The sequence below is a fragment of the Pantherophis guttatus genome, chromosome 2 (assembly GCF_059756535.1).
Source record: "Pantherophis guttatus breed Tessera chromosome 2, ASM5975653v1, whole genome shotgun sequence".
Classification (NCBI taxonomy): Eukaryota; Metazoa; Chordata; class Lepidosauria; order Squamata; family Colubridae; genus Pantherophis; species Pantherophis guttatus.
The window spans coordinates 211,241,442-211,261,071 of record NC_142064.1 but is presented as its reverse complement, the minus strand read 5'-3'; the positions used below and the strand labels follow the sequence as shown (position 1 = coordinate 211,261,071).

General features: G+C 39.4%; 1 long non-coding RNA gene across 1 annotated transcript; it reads left to right on the top strand.

Moving 5' to 3' along the window:
• The first annotated feature begins 6,458 nt into the window (after nucleotides 1-6,458).
• Nucleotides 6,459-13,060, top strand: LOC117660553 (uncharacterized). Its single transcript, XR_015732637.1, has 3 exons — nucleotides 6,459-6,829; nucleotides 8,444-8,547; nucleotides 10,212-13,060. It is a non-coding gene; the product is annotated as an uncharacterized LOC117660553 (long non-coding RNA).
• Nucleotides 13,061-19,630: the final 6,570 nt, after the last annotated feature.

Below are 19,630 nucleotides of genomic sequence, written 5' to 3'. Positions count from 1 at the left end.
ACTTGTGTAATTGTTACCATTTGGACAGCGTATCAAGAATTGCACACATTATTGTGAAATAAATAAGCAGTTGCATAGCCTGTGGGAGGAAAACCAGCCCTAACCATCTCTTCTTGGCACTGGCAGCCTGCAGTGATCTCTCTTTCTGAGCGAGCAGAAGCCTCACTTGGGGCTAACAGCTGCCAGAGTTATGCTGAACCAATCTTTTCAATGAAGCAGCTGCTTAAGGAAGTCCCCGGGGGTAGGCATTTGAATTGCCTGAAAAGCCAGACGCAATCAACCCTTAACAAGAAATGTATACAGGGAAGTGTGGGACAAACCAGCATGGAGGCCACCATAAAACACCCTCAAGGAGTCTCATTGAATGATGTAAAGAGGCCAGCCAGGTTCATAAGATTGTTATGGGTAACTAGTGTTTGCTGCATTTTGGTGCTTGGACAGAGGAAACCTCATCTAGCCTCTGACAATGTGCAGAATGCCTAGTCCTAATGGAAGTCTTTACGGGATCAGTACTTGTTTAGGAGGAACATTGTCTCATTGTTGGCTCATATAAATGAAGATAGCACAATACTTTATGTATAATTAAAATGCATCCAAGTATTACACATTGCATTGTATTGTAATTGCACGAGAAGCGGGCAGGGAGGGTGGGTGTCCTTGAAAAGACACATGGATTAATTTATCAGTTGTGTTCATAGTGGGCACATTAGCCACAAATATAGTGTTTGCAATGTTGGAGACAAAGAACCCTCACTTGCATAAATACCAGCCAGTACCAAAGTGAGAAATGTCACTTTCTTAAACAATATTAGGAGACCAACTAGAGCAGGTGTGTCAAACTCACGATGACACGTTGTCATCACGTGATGTATCACAACTTTTTCCCCTTCGCTAAACTGGGTGTGGGCGTGGCCAGCGCATGACGTATTTGGCCCGCGGGCTGCAGGTTTGACACCCCTAAACTAGAGTCAGGGGGGGAAAAGCCCACATTATTTCAACACAAACCTGAACAGAATAACTTAATCAGTTAAATGAAGGCAGGCATACCATAGATATTTAGTATCACATCCATAAGTCATATACTGTAACTTTGTGCACCACATTAATTCACTTCAAATTAAATGTAAATTCTATGCTTTGGACAATTATTAATGAGATCTTAAAACTTGTCCTCAATTATATACTGTAAAACTAGAACAATCCTTCCTTTTAGAAATCCCAAATAATTGAATTAAGGAAGCATAAACCAACTTTGAGCATGATAAATCTGAGTATATGCACACTGGAAATTATATCCCAAACCCTGTGATGTTATCCATTCAGTCATGTTTGACTCTTGGCGATTCTATGGGCCAGGTCTCTCCACATCTTCCGATCTTGCATTACTTCCTTGAGTTTTTCTATACTCTGGCTGGTGTCAGCTTTGATGGTGTCCAGCCATTGTGTTTTTTGGCGGCCTGGTTTCCTTTTACCGCAAACTCTTCAAAACATAATTGCTTTCTCCAGTGAATTCCCCTGCATGGCACGGCCAAAATAAGTGAGATGCAGTTTTGTGATTTTTCTTTCCAGTGATACATTTGATGTTATGCGCTCTAGTCTTTGCTTGTTGGTTCCCCTTGCAAGGAATACACAGGAGTCTTCTCCAGCACCATAATACAAAAGAATTGATTTTCTTCCTGTCTTGTTTTTTAAGTTACAACTTTTACAACCAAATGTAGCTATGGAGAGCACAACAGAGCAGACTAACTTATATTTGGTTGCCAAGCTGATGTCTTTGCTTTTCCATATTCGGCTCATATTCATCATTGCAACCCAGTGCAATCCGACGTTGAGATCATCATTGTTTTTCAGTGAAAAAAAATGTTTATAGAACAGCATATCAGATTTAATGTGTATTGAGAAATCAAGAAAGTTCACCTGATTAGGAACTTATATGCAAAACACGAGACTTCAATTATCCATATGATCTCCTTTGAAGACTACGCAGGGAATTTACTATGTACACAAACATACCATCATGCACTCATTTCTGTAGTTAGATGATACTATTGAGATGTATGTTAATTCTGAAAATTATGGCAGGGAAAGAGAAGGTAGAGCTGACACAATGATTGATGATCTGAGTTTCAACTGTATAATGCTGCCCTGTGCAAACACTTCCCATTTCTACCCTACTGTTCTGATGGGGGTTAGCTCTTGCCAATCCATAAAACTTTTCATAACCAAAGCTTTTGTTTTTCTCTCTCCTGATTTTACTACATTAAAACAAACTGTCTTTTCATGTTCTCTGTTAATATATAAGGTCGACCATGGACCCCAGGCAAGGCATAGGAGTTCCTGGCTGGCAGGGGCATTAGTCCCAGCATCTTCTCATGATGGGCACTTTTTAAAATAGCAGTTCTCATTCGTTGTATTTATTTTTTTGGAAATCAAGTTTCCCTACCTTTTTCTTGTATTTATTTCTCAGTGAAAACAATGCTCAAGAATATTTTAAAATCAACTGCTTCGATATCACTGCTATTTGGTCTTAAAATGTTATAGCAGTTATACAGAAAGGCAGACTTTTTTTAATCTTTCAAGAAAGTCTCCATGTGTTGATCAAATGAATATTACTAAACCACAGTTGTAAAAATAGATATTTTGATACATAATATACTACTATTTCAGTTGCCATCCATTAAACTGGGAGTTCTATTAAGGGCCACTAATATGTAGCATGGAGAAAATTATGATCATTCATCAATTCTAACATCAATTTAATTGTCCATATCTTCCATGTACGATAGAGGATCCTTCAAAAGATTGGTTTTCACCTTTCATTCCTGTACTAGATGATGTGTTTCTTTAACAAACAGGAGAATAACAAACCACACATTTTAAGCATATGTTGGGCAAACCTCATAGAAGCCGGCTGACAGTCCTCTAGTTATATGGATTCAAATATTTCCAAGTTGAGGGTTTAGCTTTAGTAATTTGGCATATTATAACAATAAAAGGAGCTTGTAAAGGATTTCATCTGGCTATGACACTGCATTGTTGAAACCACTTCTGCCTCTAGTTTGATCTGAAGAAATGTCATATTAAATCAATATAAAGGGAAAATATGACAGCTATTTTTAAGCAGGCATCCCATTGAGAACTTTAGCTATAGTAGATTCTGTGTATCTATGAAGATGCCTAACACTTGTTTCAGCCCATTTCTTTAACCTAGTCATATATTTGCAGCAAGATTTCTAAGATAAATGTAATATTATCTTCTACCTTCAGCTATCAAGAATGGTGCATACTTTGCATCAAAGTATATTTGTGCTTCCTTTTGTATCTCAATTTGCTATGGAGACTAATGCCAGACAGCATGGATAAAAAAGCATCAGAAGTCAAGTGATTAAGTAGTCTGGATTAGGACCTCATATGAGTGAGGACTATAGTAAATATATATGGATCCTAAATGTGCCTGTCATCTCAGTTAGGGTTAGGGTAACGAGTAAGCCCACTTTGCCAAAGTTACTCCATCAAGGTTAGCATCATGAGAGCATGGCCTGATTCACATACTGTGTTAAGATTTAATGTGACATATTTTCTCTAGCTTGGTGTATTGTGTAAACTTGACCAGTGTAATTTGTAAATCATGGTTTATGATTTCATATGTTGTATGAACCCAGTCTATTGTGACTTAATAAACTATGATTAAACGGAGACCTAGTGCCATGTTGTTCAACAATGGACAAAGCTTTCACAATTACTTCTCAATATCCATTAGAAATTGTTCCTTTAGGAAATATCTCATCTTACTTTTCCCTTGGGAAAACTTTTAAAAGACATAAATTGAAAATGTTTGTTTATCACTGGAATTTGGTTAGCTTGTTTGCCATGGGTGCTGACTTGTATCTTCTTCATGACTGTTCTCATCCCATATTTTTGTGACTGTAGTTTCCATTTGGTAAAACAGAAATTAGCAGGTTTTCTTAATAAATCTACAGACAAGTGTTTTACATAATGCTTCTCCCCGCAAACATTAGTTTAACCCCATTTAATTAAGTGTATATTATCCTCTTGGTAGCAGTTTCACCATACCTGCCCATTCTAGAAAGCTATGAAATTTTATTCAGTTGCTTGGCTACATTAACTTCCTGCAGGAGTAATGCCTGGTGAGGCCTTTTTTTGTAGGCAGCTAAGATGGAGGAGGCTGATATTAACTGGTAATAAATTCAGAAAGAAGAGGGACTGTGGTCATTACAATTAAGTTGCTGCAGGCTGTTCTAAGTAATTACAGCCAGTAATCAACCATGGATTTCCCATTTTATCTTCATCTTATAAAAGAGTTTAACTACATTCTTCTGCCAAGCCCCTAGTGTCTAAGCATTACTTACAAGTTCAATTTTGGCAGTAAATGCCAATTTTAAATGTTCTGCAGAGAAGTTCTGAAGATGGGAAATTACATCTAAAATATTCCTTTGTTTCTCCAACTAGGTGTAAGTTAACAGCTACTTGTTGGACTTTATAAATACTATTTATTTATTATTAGACTTCTATGTTATCCATTTTGCCGAGGCGAATAGGCAGCTTACAGTCATGCAATTAAAATACCATATTAACATTAAAAAAAAAAGTGATAAATAAGAACTGTGCAGTGAAAAGTTCAGATAAAATTTGATTAACCATGATGGAAAGGAAGGGAGCAAATTGTGCATGGGGAGGAGCTGAAGTCTGACTAATCCATTAATTATCACTAAGATGCCATGTGTCAGACCTGGAAGCCATCTTTTACAGTTGGGCCTTCAGGCCTGCCACATTTTCTATTGTGGGAAAATGGGAGGGAGGATTGTATCGAGACATGTGGGTGCTGGACAGGGACTTGAAATTTCTTTTGGGTGGGGAAAACCTGGAAACTTTCAGATTCGGGTTTTCACAGATGTGCCAATATGACATCTCTAATAAAGTGGAACTTTGAGGAACTTCAAGTCTCAGAGTCTTCTTTCATTGGGGGTGTTATTTGGAACCCTGACACCATGCCCCATTGAGGCCATGGGCCAACTGGCAGAGCTGTCTTCAAGCCATTTCAGAAGGCAAGAAGGAAAGATGCACATTTCACCTTGGAGGGGAGGGAGGATGTTCCAAAGAACGGGCACCAGAGTGGAAAAGGCTCTTCTCCCTATGTCAAAAGATACTTTTTAAAGAACCCTAGGACCCTCTGGAGATTTCTATCTCACCATTATTCTCAATCTCCAAGCTCGCCAAATTGGTTTAAATTTGGTTTATCACAATCCTCTGAGCAATTGGTCTTAAAATAATGAAAATAAAGAGTGGAAATTACTGCCACAAATTCTCCAGCAGCAACATCCTTGCCATTCTACTCTACAGAACCCACAACCATTTCAGAGACAATTCCTCCCCCCCCCACACACACACAAAAAAGCCCAGTCATTGCAGCCAACTGGTCTCCACTGAAGAGAAAGGGGAACTATTCTAGTCACATTCACCTCACAGCCTTCCCTATGCGTGGGATCTGAAAAACCTTCAAGCCACCTTTTCCCTTGAAGAATCTGCTAAAGCAGGGGTGTAAAACTCGATTTCATTGAGGGCCGCATCAGGGTTGTGTTTGACCACGGGAGACTGGGGTGAGTGTGGCCAGGGTGGGCATGGCCAACTCGATATCCATTTTCGGCACAACGGCCTCCTGCAGCTCTCTGCCATCTAAAATGGAGCTCCACATGTGGCCCTCCTGAGTTCCATTTTCACTGGCAGAGGCACCACGGGCTGGTCCTTTGCTGTTTTCAGGGCGGCCCCGTGGGCCAGATCTAAGCAGCCCCTGGGCCAGATCCGGCCTGCGGGCCTTGAGTTTGACACCCCTGTGCTAGAGCATCTGAACCCAGGGATGAGATGAAGCATAGTAGAACATCTGACATTTCATAAAAAAACCAGCCTGACTTCCTTACAAATACAAATAAGCATGCAGATGGGCCAGAAAGAAACCAGCTCCAGCATGGAAATTGTTGGGGAATTTCAGAGATCCAAAGCTGCTTTTCAGCTGCCTTAGAGTCTTCACGTAGAGGTGTTTTGTGTTATCTTTGGGACAACAAGCTAACATGGTTCTTCTGAGTGTAAGGAGGGTGGAGTATATTCAGGTTCCCTTCCATCAACCAATGCCATTGTGCTGGACTTCCCAGTCAGGCCTTCTCTGTGGCTGCATCTATCCTGTAGAAACCCATAGCCCCAGATATCCAGATGGTCCTTAGCCTTAGCTGTCCTCAAGCCATTTGGGCTGAAAGTCACTGCTATGAGATGCCTGACTTTGTAAATCATTTAAATAAATAATACAAACAAAGAAATTCAAATAACAGCTGCAAAACTGGTGGAAATCTTTTGACACAAGTGACAACGGGGTTTGGGTTATGCAAACATACATGTACCTGTTATCCAGAGGTTTCAATACATTGCGTGATTTGTAAACATTTAGAAGCAGACACACACATCTCTTTGAGCAGACCAGACATGACTGGTTTAAATTCTTGATTGTTTTATTTTTGCTCTGTAACAGAAGGAGGGATGGGGGGGGGGAGCCTGAAATCTGAACCAGAGCCTGCAATGCTCTGTTTTCTCTTCAAAACTGTGCCCTGAAGCTCTGTTTTATCCCAATGGATTGTTGCAGGAAATAACTTTGTGTGTGAGAGGAATCCTCAACTAAATCAGATATGCCGAAATCAAACTAGGATGTGGAAAGCTATCTTCAGCTCACCTGGAATTCTACCATCTTCACCGCCCTGGTCACCTTGGAGTTAAAGAATGTAATCAATACAATGCAAGCATTTCCATTTGATGAGATTCTCAGGTGAGTGGCATATTCCTGACATATGTTTCTGATCTCAAGATATGGAAAGCTGTGGAAGGGTCTTGCCTTCTAAAGCATGTTGAACTGGGGAACTTTGGGATCTGACATCCATACATTTTAAAGTAGCTAAGGTTGAGAAACACTGTTCCTAAAGGAAAAGCTGTTTCTCAGAGCCATCTTTGCAGCTTTCCCTGAATCCAGCTTATATAGACATTTCTTTTATCTTTGTTGTCTGGTTTAGTCCAAAGGCAATCTATCCATCTTTTAGCAATAATTGGTGAACTATTCCAAATTACATCATTTGTTTTATGAGTGTTTGCTTTTTTTCCAAATATAAGAGATATAAAGAGTTAAACAAGGAGATGCCGTGCTGGCAGAATTATGTTGGCTGCTGAGCAGCCTTTTGGTACAATTCAAAGTTCTGATATTGACCTACAAACCTCTACGAGGCTTAACTTTTAGGTATGTAAAGGATACCTCCTGGAGATTGAAAAATTCCCTGAGGATGAGCTCCAGCACGAGTCTGAAAGCTCAGAAGACTAAACCTCTGGTCCCGGTGACCGATTCAGACTGGATCATGCAACATTATCCTGGGACACGTATATTTGCCTTCATTCGCATATAAAGGACCATCTCCCTCAAAACAATCCTATCCATTAGATGTGCTCATCTTCAGGGGACCATGCTGCACGTGGCCTCTCCAAAAGAGATTTGGGGGGGGGAAGAGTGTTCCTGTGACAGCACCCTCCCTTTGGACCTGCCTCCCACCCAGCCCCGAACACTATGACTGAGTTTTGAGAAGCTTTGAGAATTGCACTATTCAGAAGGGCGTTTGAGGCATGACATCTGTTTCTTGGATGGATATTTATATTATCTCAGTTTTTATTGCAGATATAAGATTTATATGGTTTCAGTGACACAGATTACTATCTATGGATCTATGTAATGACAACCATGGTATAGATGTAGGAGGAGTAAATGATTAAAAAAAATACATGAGTTAACAAATGAAATGAAAACACCAAAAGTCGTTTTGATGTCCATGGAACTATGAAAAAAAGAAAAAGGATGTAACAGATCTCAGTCAAAGTGGAAAGCCACCTGATCTTACTGAGTAGAATTGGTGAATATAAGCACGGAGGTGAATGCGTAAGTTTAATTACGAATGAAAGCAGTAAAAAGAAAGTCAGAATCCCCCTTTTTATTAATTTAATTTAATTTAAATTTATATTTCCATTTTATTTTAATTATGAATAAATGCACTAAAAGGGAAGTCAGAAAGTAGGAATCCATAGGTTGTTGATAAGTTACATGCTGCCCTCCAGAGAACAGTGATACTGGAAGAACCAGATATGACCTTTAGGAAAACAGATGTGACATTTTGGATAAACATGATCCAGGAGAAAAGATTCAGCTAGCTGTCATAAATGGATAGTTGGCAAAGAGGTAAGAGACTAAATAAAAAGCAATTGGTCCCTTTAAAATCAGAGGCATCTTCTACTAATTTGGCATTTTTGCATTGCCAAATAATGACAAATCTGCATCATAATGTCATGATGAAGAATTCGCCCTTTTGGGTTTTTATGTTCTTATGATCATGTTTTATGTTCTCAGATTGGCTACATATATGTAACTCCTGGGATCTGCATTGTGATGTCATGACAGATGTTTTGTCACTTGCTCTCTCTCCATGGTGCCAGTGATTAGAGTGTCGACTGGTGAGCATGCTTCTTTTAAAATTAAAAGTTTCAGCATGAGTCTGTACTCTATACTCTCTGTACGCTATAATTGATTTTTAATTATGATTTATTCACAGGCTGGCAGGTTAGGGGGTTATGAAACAAAATAGATATCAAAGTTTAAGGCTCTTAATTCTCTCTAAACCCCATCCAAACAAACTAATTTTTTTGCTTTATTGTGTCCAATGATGCTAAAATATGGAAAGGGCCTAAATTGCAATTCTGTTGGAGGGAATAGCATAGTTAAAAAGAGGAAACGAAGGACTCAAGATATGCCTCCTGCAACCCTCAGAGGCCAAAACAATATTTCCCGAAATATAGCTCCCCCTTCCCCATTGCTTATTGTTCCTCAATTCTTTGCAGTTGTATTAATGTCACTACATAGCTGCACAACAATTGCTAGAAGAGGTTCTCAAGTGAACTGCCAGGGATAAGAACATAAACAGTGCCCCTGCTGGATTGGACTCCTGACCTATCTAATCCAGCAGTCTGTTCTCACAGTGGCCAACCAATTGCAGAAGGAAATCTTTAGTCTCCCAGCAGATGGCATGAGAGTTAGTCACACTGTCCTTAAGGCTAATAGAATTGGTCCAACCCCTTTTTTGAAGCCAACCAAGCAGATAGCCAGCACCACATCCAATGGTAACAAATTCCAAAATTAAATTATATGTTATTTTTTTAAAAAATCCAAAAGAGAAGCTGGCAATTGTCAAATCTCAAAAGGCTCCATTTGAATTGAAGCTCTGTGATCAGGATCTCAAGCTTATCTTTTTTAAGGTGAATGCTGACCTTAAATTCAAGGAAATGGAGCATATTAGTTCAGACCCCATAGGAACGGCCTTTTGTATTGTGAAAAACAATTACCTTTTTCCAGCCACCTTTAATTTAATCTCATTAAAGAAAAAACTGTAATCATTGTACATAATCCATCTGAGGTAACTGCATCTATAACAAGTTGAGAAATCTCCCAAGGAAGACAGTTGAAGGCAATCTAATCTAACCACATTGCCATAGATGGAAAAATAAAACAAAACACTATGAACTTTTTTGTGGAGGAAATGAAACATTAAATGTGCTTTTCTTATCTCCCAATAGATACATAGAGCTACTTCATAAGTATTGATAACCTATTATTTTTAAATGTGCAACTTTTAAAACATTTCCACCTTAAATGCTAAAGTTAGTCTGTACACAATTTTTTCCTTCCTTCTTTCTTTCTTTCTTTCTTTCTTTCTTTCTTTCTTTCTTTCTTTCTTTCTTTCTTTCTTTTTCTTTCTCTTTCCTTCCTTCCTTCCTTCCTTCCTTCTTTTCTTTTCTTTCTTTCTCACCCATCTATCTTACAAAAGGACTTTAGGCGGTGTACAAATTTGATAATCCCATTTGTGATGTATTCCATATATAAACATAAACAAGGCATGTCTTTTTAATAATAATAATAATTCCAATCAATACATTTACAGGGATGGAGAATTTTTATAGGCATGGGGAATTTACCTTCCAGATGCTGCTGAAGAACAATTAAGAACCCCAACTAGCATGGTGAATCAAGTGATATGCTGAAGTCGCTCACTTCTGTTGCAGTGTAGATGGACTGTCTATAGTCCATTCACACATTTGTCTTTTTCCTTTTAATATTCTCCTAGAAATATTAAATGAGAGCTGAAGAAGCTTCTTGGATGAGAAGTGAAATGTCTTCAAAGAAAAAGCAGAAAGCCCAATTGCCTCTTGAAAAAAGCACCTTTGGGACAACCATGACCTGGATGACTGAGAATCTCGATAAACATTCTCCTAGAAAACTGACTTTATTTTTTATGTACATCTGAAAGGGAGAGGATAGCAATGAGAGGGAAATAACCTCTCCCATTTATTTCTATCATAAGGTGATCTAAAATTTCCTTCCAAGCTACCTTACTTTAACTGATTCTCTCTCTTCTCCCCAGTCCCCAAACTTGAAAGGACATTCAAGAACCAACTAGTATCCTCCCCAATTTTGGAACAAGACCTGTAGGTTATTTTGCTGTGGTTCCTGGCATCTTCATATTCAAAATGGAATAATGTGGTAAAGACAGAAGAATTCTTCCTTGTGCCATCCAACATCCCTCTGTTTTATTTTGTTTAATGTCTGTGCTGAATCTATAAACATCCTAAATCAACTATGTAGTCCACAAAGATTCTTGTTTGGTAACAATCTTCTTCTTGGCAGGGAGACTGGATCTCCCTACTGTATGAGGTTTGATTGGCAGCAGGAAGAAAAAGATTTTTATCAGACCAGAGAGGTCACTGAACAAACAAGATCAAAAGCACATCTGCCTTTTCTAATCAAAGCTGCTGGTGACTATGACCAAACCAATATATCTTTTTCTGCTTTGTTATATAAGGTTTCCACCACCACCCCCTTGACTTCTCTTCTAATCTGCTCTGGTTTCAGGAATAGGATCCAGCCCAGCCAGCACAAATCACACAGGAAGGGGGTATAGGCTTCACCAGTTAGATGCAGCTACACAATGTATCTGCCTTGGCTTAGCCTTCATTCTGTCAACTGATCCTGCTAAAGCCTGAAGGCTTATGATGAGGGGCCCTGAATAGCGATGAACAAAAGCATATCCCTCACAATTAACTCTAGTGTGTTTTGCAATTGTGGTTGAAACTTCACATAGGACAAGTTGGGTGGGTAGTTAATCATTTACACATTACTGAAATTCAACATATAGATCCTGGTTATTGCAGACGGCAACCTTTCTCAAAGTAATATCTCCAACTGTGTCAGAACTGTGTTCTTTCCAACACCAACAACTAGGAATTTGGGTGGAAACTTAGAGACAGTTATGGAAAGCACTAAACTAGAAAAAGTTGATGGATGATACTTGGAAAAAGTTTAATCTGGAGAGTGACAGAAACACGCATGCATTTAAGTATGAAACAGGACTAAGACCAAATGATGAACTAATTATATTTGCTTTGAATCCAAATTGGAAAGTCCCAGTGAGGATTCTAATGGATTTTTCTGGTTATGTGGTTTGCATAATGCTAACTTCATTTTAATGTGCACTGCCAACTAGCAACTAAAGACAATAAGAATCTATTGGTGTATCACAAGGAATCTATCACTTCCAGATTTTGGCAAACTACAAGCCCTAGTGGTCCCAGCCAGTACAGTCAAGAGGAAGGATCCTGGGGGCTCAGTAATATATGAAGGAGTACAGCTCCCATAATCTGGGTGTCTCTAATGAAAGCCTTCCCAGTTTCTGTTTTCTGCAGAGTTTTAAATTTTCACCTTTTTTCTATTTATCTTTTTATGATCTGTGAACTATCCAGAGTCATCTTAGTGGGGAAATGGACAGCAAATAAATTTAATAAATAAATAAATTCCCACCATTAAATGTGATTAATAGAAAACAATTCAGAAAGTTGGTCTGTACACAGACTGATAACAGCTTTCTAGAATACCAGAGAGCAATTCCAAGAACTGAAACCAGAACCATTTGCATTCTAAGTACCCTGTTTCACCGAAAATAAGACCCAGTTTGATTTTTCAGGATGCTCCTAATATAACCTCTACCCCCAAAATAAGCTCCAGTTAAGATCATCAGCAGATGGAGGGTTACTGTATTTCCCCCAAAATAAGACCTAACCGGAAATAAGCCATAATGCATCTTTTGCAGCAGGAATTAATATAAGGCTCAGTCTTATTTTGGAGGAAACACAGTATATGTGCTGCTACTGATTTATAATACTTAAGTTGGAGGGGGATGTCTATCAGTGACCAATCTCCAGTTCCTAGTATGTGGCCATAGTGGGCTGGACACTGTCTTCTCTAGATAGTCAGATGAAGCATTTCCCCCACTAGTTTGAGCAACTATTAATCTCAAAAGCCCATCTACAATGCTCTTACTTCCCTGTTCCTGAAGATAAAAGAACAGACATCAGAAAAACAGCTTTTCCCTGTGTGTTTCACTGCTTATTTGGTATTTAGGACATTTTTATGGCATCAGGAGATTTTTTTTATCTCTCTCTCTCAGTCCTAGGTTTCTGATGTCTAAAATTGATCTTACTATTTCTGGATGCTTTTATTACTCAATTGAAATTCTTGATTGTTTTCTTGTACTGTTATTCTGTAACAATTTTGAGAGCAACTGTACTATATGTATGTTTGGGTGTTCTGTAATGGACTGAGGGCTGAGCTATAGTGTAGTGTTTATGATGTTGGACCTGAACTAGGGAAACTGAACATCAAGTGGAGTTCAACCAATCAATCTCAGTTTTCTTGTGGGAATAAAATTAGTTAAGACTCCTCCACCGGAGCCATCTTGAACTCTCAGAGAGATATTGGTATAAAAATGCATTTGACGGTGATGATAATTAATAATAATTATGTTGGAACTGGATTAGTGTAAAAAAAATGTTATTCTTCACAAGTGACAGATTTTACCCATAATATTAAGACATAAATTGAATAAGCTACACTTTAATAAATCATAGCTCAGTGTGTGAACTCTGCCTACATAAATCTTCCACTAAAGGATAACATTCCACATATCTGATGAAATGGATTCTTCTACACTTCACCAAACCTAATGTTGCCATAAATCTGTTGTGTCTTTATATTTTATAGTGGTTAGCTTGATATTCTTTAACACTGAGCTGTAATGAACGACTAAAAGAGCCAAGATGAAGGGCAAATGAAATCAGGGCAAATGAAATCCTACTCATTTTGTTCAGAAGCTGGTTACATTCTCCTCCAAGAGAATGGTCTCCTTCAAGAGCAATATTGTGGTCTTGAGAGATATTGGACTACATTGCCCATCTTTCAAGTCAGCATTAACATTATGGAAGATGGATTCCAATAGGTCTGAAAAGAACTTCACTGGGAATGATGGTGAACTGCGTGGGCACTTCCTAGGCTATAACATGCGAAATCCATTCCCAGCTCATACAATGCTTATTATTTTATTCTATATCATGCTCCTTTTGCACTTTATAGGACTTTTTTTTAAAGCTTCCTGTAATTATAGCCTGGCATATGCAAGAAAGTTCACCAATTTCTGTCCTCTCTCTGATCTGGTCACTCTCTGGTCTTCAAAGACCTGAAGTCCACATTAGCTGAAGGGCTATCGCTAGAGAAGGCAAAGATCAGAAAGGCCATCCTTTCAGAGAGACTTCTCTGGGTGGAGAACAGATCAGGTATCAAATCTACACAAGATGTCAATTTATTTCTTTTATCCCAACAAATGCAGTGATGGGAACAGTTGCTATTAGTCAATTTGGTTTCTGTTCTTGCTTTTCTGTTTGGCCTTCCCAGGGGCCTCAAAATGCTCTGATCTCAACCTGACACTTTCCAAAGGGTCTAAAGACTGGGCTTCCTAATACTTCCAGCCATGGGGAATTCTGGAAGTTGCAACCCTCACACACACAGGATGAGGAAGTCTGTACTAAACAATTGACCAAAGAAGTCTAAGCAAACAGAGATGGGGTGAGGAGCAGTGGTGGGTTGCTCCCGGTTCGCCCTGGTTCGGGCAAACCGGTAGTGGCGGTGGTGGGAGGCTCCGCCCACCCACCCAGATGTCATCAAAAATGATCTGTGCATGCGCAGAAGCACCGCACACTCACACGCTACCAATAGTGAACAGGTAGCACTCGGTTTTGAAACCCACTACTGGTGAGGAAGAAGGGTATTTTTTTTTCTTCCTAAAGTCTGCATGAAAAATCCACTTCTGGAGATCCATTCAGATTAGAGCTGAGGTCATTCAAATATTAAACCAATTATTGAAGTATATGCTTGGCAGTAGCTGCTGCAGTCACAAAATTAGTTTTACATCCAAAAATGCCTTTTTGAACATTAGGGTAAATATATTCCACTAACCAAGTCTGAAAAAAATATTTTTTACCCTTCCTTTTTTTGAAAATAGAAATTGCTTCCCCTACTCTTTAAAACAAGTGGGACTTAAGGTAGACATAATGGCACTGGGGTTTATCTTCCCCACACCTTAGCCATTCTGGGGATGCTATTCTCTTGGCAGTCTTTGCTGGTTAGCAATATATAGAGTAGTTAATAGTAGGCCCAGTTATCACTTTTTATGGCTTCCCATCCTTCAAACGCTTTTTGAAGACAACCCCCAAATGTCTTAATTTTAGTCAAGAGAAATGCTTAGAACCAGAAGTGAAAACGAGTGATTTGGCCAGGTTCTGCAAAACGAACTCCCAGGCTCAGTCAATGAGAAATGGAGGCAAAATAAATCACTTTTCCTCCCTCACTAATCCATACTTCCTGTTGCATTTTTCTAGCTGTCTGCCAAAAATTCATCTTCACCATTATCATCATGATGAAGTAACTTCTATTAAGGGGAAGCTGAAAAGCAATTAAACCACCTTTCCCTTGAAAGACCTAATGGTACAGGTATAATCCAAGAACTGAAAGGCAGGATGAGGCAAGAATTCTTCAAATGGGAGCGAGGGAAAGAGTAGCATTTCCAAAAATGAACCACCTTTGCAGTGGTTTTAAATATACCACAACTGAACTAATAATACATTGGCTCAATACATTGAACAGAGATAAAGTGGTGTCATGGATATATTCACTGGGTTTTTTTCTCTCATATTTCTCAGCCTCTCCATCTTAAAGTTTCCTCTTGTTTCCCCCTATCTTCTTTACTGCAGTCAAGTTTTAAATCAAACCATCGTCTTGTAACCCATTTAATTGCCTTCAATCAGTATATTGTACAGTGATTGCAGCTCTGTGTTGTTTTTAAATCAAATATTCCAATGTAGCAAAACTGCAATTCACAAAAATGAACTAGTCCTTGGGCTAAATAAACAGATCCTTCTCCTCTTTCACCCCTGCCATTTTAGTGGGCTTTTCAGCAGCGCGGTGGCTCAGTGGCTAAGACGCTGAGCTTCTCAATCAAAAGGTCAGCAGTTCGAATCCCTAGTGCCGTGTAACTGGGTGAGCTCCTGTTACTTGTCCCAGCTTCTGCCAACCTAGCAGTTCGAAAGCACGTAAAAAATGCAAGTAGAAAAATAGGGACCACCTTTGGTAGGAAGGTAACAGCGTTCTGTGTGCCTTTGGTGTTTAGTCATGCCGGCCACATGACCATGGAGACCAGTGGTGGGTTGCCCCCGGTTCGCACCAGTTCTATAGAACCAGTAGTAAAACCGGTGGGAGGCCCCACCCACTGACCCTGATGTCATGAAAATGCTTCTGCGCATGTGCAGAAGAGCACGTGCGTGGCCCTGTTGCAAACCGGTAGTAAAGGTGAGTAGAACCCACCCCTGATGAAGACGTCTTCGGACAGCGCTGGCTCTTCAGCTCTGAAACAGAAAGGAGCACCACCCCCTAGAGTCAGGAATGACTAGCACATATGTGTGAGGGGAACCTTTACTTTTATCTTCAGCAGGAAAAATGGGTTCAGATTCTGAAAGATCTTTTCAATACATGAATAACTTAAAGACCACCATTACTCTTGCTTTACCAACAAGTGTTGGGAATGATTTCTGGAACTAATTATATAAAGTGACAGTGTTATCCTACAATAAGAGGTATTCATCTGTTTTAGACTTTTCCAATATGTTGGCTTCCAACAGTGTTGAATGATAACTTGTGTCATTTTTAGCCTATTCCTATTTCATAAACCATCCAAGATTGCTTGATTGGAACAAGATGAACTCATTATTAATTGGACTACTTTCTTTTAGTTTATTTCCAGGATGAATTATTCTTAATTATCCTTCTTCCTTCATTCTTTTTAAGATTCATTTCAATCAAAGCATTTTCACTTTTCTGGCAAATATTTAGTGGAATTATATAGGCATAGACATTGCAGGACAGCCATATTTGTCTATGGTAGCAAAAAATAAGAAGTCTGACAGCTCTTTTTCCAAATAAAAGTATTTATTAAGAACTTTCATGAGCTGCAGCTCACTTCATCATATATATATATATATATATATTCAGAAATCCTCCATCAATGGAGGATTTAAAGGAGATAGATGTGTGGAAAAAGACTGGAAGTTAGGTTAGTTATGCAAATGTTATAAATGAATTGCTCTGTGAATTTAATAAATGTTTTCAGATGATTGGCATCTAAACTAAAAAAACTGTCTCAGATATTTCTGTTCAGACAAAGAATGGGGCAAAGTTGATTTGTTCTGGACATAGACGAAAGCATGATTCTGCTGGTTAGAAGTTATTCAGAAGAAGTATGAGGAAGAAAAAGCCAAGGACATTAGCAGCAGCTATTAGGAGGGAAGGATAGCCATACAGAGAATCAGAAATGGGTGGACTGCTTGGATACGCTAAACTGAAGCTACTAGGGAGAAGGGGGAAGAGAGGGCAACACAAACCAGTCTTTCCCTGTTTGCCCAATTATTACCCCAGAAAATACCTTGAACTGGTGTTTTGCACGGAACATTAGGCACAAACCCCATGAACCTCAAAGAAGCCCTAGTTGTGTGACACAAAGGGACTGCTGTGTGTGCAAAGAGAATCTAATATATCATTTGTTTATTATAGATACTCCATTGATGGTGAACAATGATAAAAAATGGATTCAGAGGAAAAAACAGATGAACTGACTTTATGAAGTACCTCTGTTGTTCCTTTTTTTCTGGTTACATGTGGTGATAAAAATCGTGCCCATCCCACCTACCATGGGAGTCCATTCTGCTTCTAGACCCAATAGATACCTTCTTATGAACCTCCAAATCATGTTCATTCCATTTAGTCCATTCTTTTTTAATGGGACAATGTTGAGTAGTATTGGTCAATCAAGATGTTAGCAGTGGAACCTAAAGTTTACAAAAGGCTTGCTTGATCATTGAAATGACTCTTGGCTTGTTTTGAATGAGCTATATATTAGAGATTAAGGAACATGTCACAACTTTGGCAAAAGAGAAATCCACAAGTTAGTGTACACAAATAGAATAAGGGTTGAAAGCATACCAGTGGATTATTGCCTTAGTGCCAGCCAGGCTCTCTGATCTGCCTGTCCTTTTGTTCAGTTTATTAATTAAACATATTCATGCTGACATATTACAGGAAAAAGAACAGCTATAGCGTCATCTTTATTTCCAAGAATGTCTGTGAGCCATATGTTGGTTCTATAAGCATTCTCAGGAATAACGACTGATGGTTGCAGCCCAATGCTTCCTTTGAAAACGTGCCCATCTGTTAGGAAATAGTCAACCACATGCAACAGAGTAGATAGGAGGGGCTTGTGGAGATGGTGGGTGGGAGTAGAGGACAAATTGGAACAGCCAGAATCACCGTGGCAACCATTTCATGGAATCATTCCTGACATAGGGCTATTCCTTCTGCTTTTCTCAAGTCCTTGGGTCAGCACAAAAGCATGAAGGCACGAATTGCGCTGCCCTGGCAGTCAACTACAAGGATTGCAAGTAGCACTTTTATCGCTTTCACGTGGGACAGATTAAGGAAAGCAATGGGTGGAATTCCTGTTGGTGGGAAAAATCACTCTCCCTAACATGGGATACGGCTGAAGCTTGGGAAGGAAGTGAGTTTTGATAGATGGCTTGACCCATCTGTCAGAAACTGCCCGTCAGTCCACAAATGGAATCAAAACTCTCTGCTAAACAATATTGTGATTGTCAAGAAATAATATGTTTCTACTTGGCAGTCACTTTTGTTTCTTTCAAGCCAATGCTTTGAAGTGCCAACTTCTTAAACCCTTCTTCCCTCAGTGAAATGACCTATCTCATGGGCTGGGTCAGTCCCCCCATGTTGGGATCTTCTGCTTTAGAATCTATCCCATCGCAACTTTGAGGAAACAAACTGGAAACTCTACACAGCCTCCTGTTTTATTTTTATTATCTATTCTTGGAAATTACAGTGCCAGGGGCCACTCAAATCAAAGGAACCCAGGGGATTTAAAGCTATTAGTGGGCAGATGTCCAGACAAAACTGTTTCCTGAAAGAGTTGTTATGAGGCTGGACAGCTATCCTGCATCAGCATTTCCCATTTGACAAATGTTACAATCCAGGTCTCTCTTGTTCTCCCACTCTCCTTTGCTCTTTTTCTATACAGATACTCCTCAACGTAAGACCACAATTGAGCCCAAAATTTCTGTTGTTAAGTGAGACGTTTATTATGAGTTTTGCCCCATTTTATGACCTTTCTTGCCTCAGTTGTTAAGTGAATCACTGCAGTTGATAGGTTAGTAACTCGGTTGTTAAGCGAGTCTGGCTTCCCCCATTGACTTTGCTTGTCTGGTCTCAAAATGGGATCACATGACCTTGGGACACTGCAATTATCATAAATATGAACCAGTTGCCAAACATCCGAATTTTGATCCCATGATCATGGAGATGCTGCAAAGGTCGTAACTATGAAAAACACTTGTAAGTCACTTTTTTCAGTGCTGTTGTAACTTTGAACCATCACTGAATGAACTGTTGTAAGTCGAGGACCACCTGTATAAGAAGGGCAGATACGGTTCTAGCAATGAACACCCCACTTCTCCTGCCACCTTCCCAGCACTGCTGCTGTAGCTTGTCTTCTCTGCTGCAGCCATTGCCTGAACAGCAATGAAAAGACGAAGCCCTGGTCAGTTGGTAAAATGTAACTAATATGGATATATATTATTCCAGGCATATCAATAACAAATGTTTGAGGGAGCCAGCTAAAAACCTTCTTCAGAAGATTAAGGCCCTCATGCTGTTACCGGAGCTGAAAAGTATATTTAAAAGTCCTTCCGATACTGCTTCTCCCTCTCACCCCACAATATCGCTTTGCAAGAAAAAAAAACTTTTAAGAACTTTAATATGAAAAGCAGCACTCAGCACTGGAAACCTGACAGAGGTACAAAGGTCTTGCAGACTAGGAGAGAATAGAAATCCATTCTGTATATCCCATTCAAATCAGCCTCTCCTTGTCTGATTAAAGTTGTTCCAGGCACCCTTGCTTTCACCCCCTCTCTTGCTCATTGAGGAAGCTGTCCCTATGGAAGCCAACTGGCCAAGCCAGGCCAAGCCAGCCATGAAGGGCAGTGCCAAGTGACTAAATGTGTCTTCACGAGCCCAAAGTGACCCATCCCAGCTTGACCATGTAGT